We start from the raw sequence: 6204 nt of genomic DNA, 5'->3' as shown, positions 1-6204 counted from the left end.
TCCAAGTACCATACAACAGTTATTGCACCTACCTTGCACCTCATCGTCAACAGTTCTTTGGCGACCTTCTCCAAACAAGCCATCCTTCTCCTATTCTTCCTTACCATTTCCTGGGTATCTATCACTCACAACTAATTTACCATATAATAATGTTCTTTTTCTTCCAGTTGATCATTGAATATTGTCATCTTGAAATGGGGGTGAGGTGAGTATTCATTCAGTAATCAGTATACACAAAAAGAAATGCCCAAAACTCTCAAGTCAGCAACACAATGTTAATGTAGTCTTATGTACCTAGTTGATCATTGAATGGTTCTGGTGGGCTTGAACTTGGAGATGAGAAGAGTGGTCATGTAATTGAGACTACAAAGCTTCAACAACTCTGGGACGCGCTGCTTCAGCGCCGGATTACAGCCACTCTATAAAACTAGAAAGAGTTTGGCAGCTAGCCCGGCTTCGCCCGGCGAGAGATGCGCACTTTTCCTGGGCCAGCTTGCACACCGCCAACAATATCAACAATGAGACTGCGTACAAGCTTCGGAGACTCCCATCAAATTCCGCACTAAGTTGGGATTGGTGTGCTGGCACTCCTTCAATGCGGACTGGCTTCCGCAATGGCGGCGAGGTCGTTAAGGTTAATTCAGGGAGTAGCTGAATGAGTTGCGGCACCGCACCAACGCTGACAACGAGGCTGCGCACTTGCTTGTGCGCGTATATGGTTTTCAAGAGACTGAGGCCAGAGGATGAACTGTCAATCTTTGATTAATATCACAAAGCTGATGAGAAGGCTGAGACTGGAGACCATCTCAGAACAGAAGTTGGGCTCCTCCATTAACATCTTGATGAACGTCGTGTAGTTGATCTTAGCCTTGATGGTGCTTATTTGTTGAGCATGTCGACGACAAGGGGAATCTTGGCCCCAGCATAAAGTTGGATTTGAATCAGAGTCGAGGGAGAGGTTTACAGGAATGGTAATCCCTTTCGAACCGATGTCATACTGTTGCGAGAACCAAACGTTGATGAACTGATGAAGAGTGCATCGTCCCAGAGCTCTTGCATGATTGTGGGACACGTCCAGTGACCCATCGATAGCCATTGGAGGATATTTGGCCGCTCATACGTCTGTCCTATGTACCGTGTCACTGGCCTCCGCCTCAGCTCGAGGAGAGGTTGCTAATGAAGATCACGACCTTGAGAGACAGAGAGAGAGAGAGAGAGTTTTGAGCAATGTTTTGAAACCCGGACCGGACCGGCGGGTCGGACCGATAGAAGCGTGAACTGCCCAGCAGTCTGGTCCTATTCTATATAAATTATTGACCGGATAGTGACCCGGTCAAACTCGGTCAAACTCGGTCAAAACTGTCGAACCGGCTAGTTTCACTGAAACCGGGTTAACCCCGGTTCTGATTTTTTTTAAAAAAAAAAAAATTTAAGCAAAAACTGTATAGATTCAAAAATTAATAAATAAAAATAATAAGTTAAAAGGAAAAAAAAGATCTGAGTCTGTCGCCGTTGATGACATGGCCGTGACGGTGGAGGAGAACTTAGATGATGTTGCCGTTGCCGCTGTTGAGAAGATCGTTTACTCTCTTGTTAACAAAATCCCCGAGCCGGTAGAACCGGCGGCCGAGAGTGCGGCATCAAAGATGGACACAATCCCTGAAGAACAAGAACAAGCTAAGGGTGTGTCTCTCGTTGATGCTATTGTCGTGGCCACGATTGCTCAGAACTGTTGAATCTGTTGCTGTGGCCGACAGTACCGCATCGAAAGCAAGACACAATCCCACAACAAGAAGAAGCATGTAAGGATATGTCTGTGGTTGATGATGTCGTCGTCCCCGCATCAAAGCCAGACACAATCCCACAACAACAACAACAACCATGTAAGGATGTGTCTGCGGTTGATGCTATCGCCGTCCCCGCATCGAAGGAAGATGCTGCTGGTGCTGAACACCGTTAAGGCTCAACAACAGTGCTGCTTGAAGACCCCGACCGAGCAATGAGAGATATTATCAAGGCCAATCAAAAATGGGACGAGACAGCTCGAAAAGTCTTTGTTCCGAAGAAGAAAAAATGGGTTGGCCAATCGCGTCTTAACAAATACGAGCAGGAGTTGATGAGGATCTTCCTCAACTGCCCTATGGATTGGTAAGTTTAAAGTTTTATGATAGTGTTTAAATGTTTATATATTATCATTTAATTTATCTATTTAACGTTTAATTATTTATAATATCATTTGAAAATTGTCTATATCACTTAAATAGTTACAATATGGTCTAATTATATCTGTTATCGTTTAACCTCAGCACTGTCGTGATGGAAGAATGACGCTGCCAGCACCACACGAGACAAACTATACACTCTGCTTGAGGGGAAGGAGATGGTCACAGATGATGTGACGGACGCTTTCGTATGCATAATACAATAGTCGTTGAGTAAAGTGCCATATCCTTATAAGAAGTGCGCTTCCATCACACGACCGCTGGCACTGTTTATGTCAAAGCAGGACGACCCACATGAAACCATTATGGCTATGATCGGAGATGCCGTGTGCAACTTGCATGAAGTTCAAATTGTCATCCTCCCGACAATCATAAATAATTACTTCCATGTCGTCGTCCTTGACAATGATAAACAAGAATACATGCATTATTCTTCGATGCGCGGGGTACGATAAAGATGCATTGGACATGGTAAGTTCTTTAATAAATTATGTCCGATTAATAGTGTTTGGTATTTAATCGGTATTCTAATCTCAACTTGCATATCTCGACAGCGGAATCCATTCGATATTTGTGTCGATATGGAGTTCGCCGAGTCAGCGACCTCAAAGTACCCACTAGTTCACGATATGGAAACCCTAGACAAAAACAAAGAAGCGCCGATTGCGCCGTCTATGTCATGCGATTTATCGAGCAATTACTCGCCGTTGAGAAGCTACGGCTACCGCAGACAGACGTTCCTTACCTGAGATTAAAGTATGTTTCCCGCATACTTAAAGAGGGAAGGGCAGCTGGCGTCCATGAAATAGGGGGGTCGTCGCAAGTGGATTAAATTTTGTTTTCGAAGAACAAGACTTGTATATCTCAATGTAAATTTTGTTTGTTTTCGATTGTAAAGCAGGTTAAATTCCATTCAGTTTCATTTCATTGTTTAATTTTCTGTGTTATTGTTTACCGTTCAGTTTCATTGTTTAAATTTACCAGCTATCGTTTAAATATCAGTGTGAATTATTTAAAATTACAGTTTATCTGTTTACAATAACACTGTCTCTGTTTAAATAAATGCGTTCACTGTAAAGAATAAGAGTTTATCTGTTTAAATATGAAAATTTGGCACCCAATTCAGATTGTTTCTCTTTAGAAATCAGCTTATTTACAATGCCTAGTCGGTGACAGTTTCATTGCAACATCTACGATTGTGACCGGATCCATGGCAACGGCTGCAATGTAACTCACGGACATCAAACACTTGCGACTTGATTCTCTTCCGTCTAGGACGCCCAGGCTGCCTTCTCATCACATGCGGTCGCAAACGAAGCTCACGATTTCCGTCTGAATGCTTGTCATCGTCGGGTATGGGGAATATAGCTTCCTTTATACGCCAGTTTGTAATTATCAACTGTGAAGTAGCCGCTAATAAATCGATGAACGTTGGTGTCTGTCTGCATTATTGCAGCGCAAGGGTGTTTGCAAGAGATACCATAAACTTGCCACCTTCGACATAAACAAGTTCTGATGGCAAGATCTACAGAGTTGCTGCACTGGTCAATCACTTCGTAATGATCATCGACACAACGACCAACACGAAGATTTCGGCTATCCTCGACAATTATCTCTACCTTCGAATGTATGTCTGGGCATAAGTAGGTCTCCCATTTGTTCGCTTGCTCACGCTGGTTACATAACATGCGCATCAACTTGAACCTGACAAACAAGGTTAAACAAAGACAGTGATGGTTAAATAATTGGTAAACTGGTTTAAACAGTAGGGTAAATATTTAAAGGATAAAATTAATATTTAAAGTCAAACAATAATCTTTAAACAATTATGAAACGTTTTAAAGGGTAACACCAAATGTTAAGTGCAAATCAACATTCACAGACCTTATGGAGTCGACCATTTTCGTCACCAGTAAATGGTGAGCTTCTTTGATCCAAGCATTGAACGACTCCGCGACATTTGAATACATCTCCTCTGAACAGATAATTTGACAAATGTGCTATATCTAATTTATTAATCAATCAGTGATGGGCTTCGGGTGATGTGACCTGCAGTTCATTTACGGTATCATCGAATTCTTTAGCCGTGGATGCCCACGCAATGCGAAAGCATATGGACCAGCACTTCTCCCTCAACACCTTCCCAAGTCTGACATTGGCTTTCATAAAATTGGCCTCCAAATATCGAAGACAGTATGCATGTGGCGAAGAAGGGAAGACTCTCGCAATTGCGTTCACAAGGCCCTTGGACATGTCCGACACGAAGGTAATTATCTCATGATAATCTCCTTCCTCGTATAAAGCATCGCCTAACTTGAATATGAACCAAGTCCAATTGGTATCGGTCTTGTTGTCGACAATACCGAAGGTGACGTGGAAAAAAACTCATTGTTTCTATCATTCCCTTTGGCACCCAATAGAGTACCCCGATTCTTTCCAAGGAGGTGGGTACCATCGAGAAACAGCAGCGGCCTGCAAGCCCTCTTGAATCCCACAATACATGCGCTGAAAGAAAAGAATGCACATTTAAAACGATCACCGTCTCTTTCCACTATCGCAATGCTGTCGGGGTTTGTCTCAGCCACCTTATCCACGTACCAAAGCAACAAATCGTAGCTGGAGATGTCACTGCCATCGAGGACCACCCGGGCATGCTCTTTTCCCAATCAAACCTACTTGTATGGTATGTGGACACCATGTTCCCGCAACATGTCCTTCTGAATGTCGATGGCCTTGTACAAGGGCCGATCCTTGAGCTTTTGAATCACTCATGCGCTTACCCATTTTTTGGACGCTTTCGGATGTGACGCTGAACCCATTCCACCACCGCAAGTGTGTGACAAGTTGATTGTCTTGATTTTGAAAGTATTTTTATTATACTCTTTTGATGCATGAAGGCGCCAATGACAACCATCGGCAGAGTATTCCATAGTCACCCGATGTTTTTCATTCTTTATGAATTTGAAGTCAAAATTTCGTTTGATGTCAAAATTTCGAAGTACGTTCCTGAAATGTTCAACACCTTTAAAACATTGTCTGATATCCAATGACAGCATTTCAGAATGATCTGACGAGGAAGGAAGATATCCCACACTGTCAGGGTCACCATGGGGTTGAACGGGAACGCTCACAGAATCTGAATTCTTGCCAACACTTCAGTTAAATGAAAAAATCAATATTTTAAGTAGAGAATAGACTGTTTAAGTGATAAAGTAAACATTTAAACGTTAAATTAAATAGTTAAACTGTGAACAATTAACTTAAACGAATAATACAAGATTTTAACCAGTAACTGACATACTTAAACAATAATGAACCTATACAACTAGATCAAATAAAAGAGAAGGAACTTACAACGAGAAAAACTCATTTTCATTAGGATTCGATAATGGCACATTGTCTGTCTCGACAACAAGATCAACTACAGCGCATTTGAGGATGGAGTGCACGTGACACATCCACTGGAAGTCAACATCATTTTCTATTGGACAAACCGTTTTATATCCATCGGGTGTGATAAACTTCACCCTGACAAGGGAAACTTCGAGAGCCCATTGCTCATATATCTCAGCTAACACCAACTCCCAAGAAGTCTGAGACGTGAACATTAGCACTCTTCCCTCCCCGTTGTATCTAGCAATACCACAAAAACTGTCCATAATATATCGGCCGAAAACCAAATCGTACAAACCAAATGAAAAGAAGAACAAAAAGAAGAAGAAGAAGAAGAAGATGTAAAAAACAAACAACAATCAGAAAGGCAAACAAAAAAGTGCACAGTTGTATGCATAAAGGTTAGACTAGACGTGATGTGATTGGGCGGTATTTTTCCCTCCATGTCAAGGGCAAAAAAAGAAATAACTAGTGTGGACCCACTTGAACTGACAGACAAGGGGTATTTTTCTCACCTTATCATGAGTCTCTGTTTAAATGTCAAGCTTTTTATATTTAAACCAATACATATAGTGTTTAAACTAACGGT

The 6204-nt window shown here is 42.0% G+C and overlaps 1 pseudogene; it reads right to left on the bottom strand.

The window, feature by feature from the left end:
• Positions 1–302: 302 nt before the first annotated feature.
• On the bottom strand, positions 303–1096 carry LOC120268490 (annotated as a pseudogene).
• Positions 1097–6204: the final 5108 nt, after the last annotated feature.

Source organism: Dioscorea cayenensis, chromosome 9 (assembly GCF_009730915.1).
Source record: "Dioscorea cayenensis subsp. rotundata cultivar TDr96_F1 chromosome 9, TDr96_F1_v2_PseudoChromosome.rev07_lg8_w22 25.fasta, whole genome shotgun sequence".
Taxonomy (NCBI): domain Eukaryota; kingdom Viridiplantae; phylum Streptophyta; class Magnoliopsida; order Dioscoreales; family Dioscoreaceae; genus Dioscorea; species Dioscorea cayenensis.
This window is presented reverse-complemented; position numbering and strand designations above follow the sequence as displayed.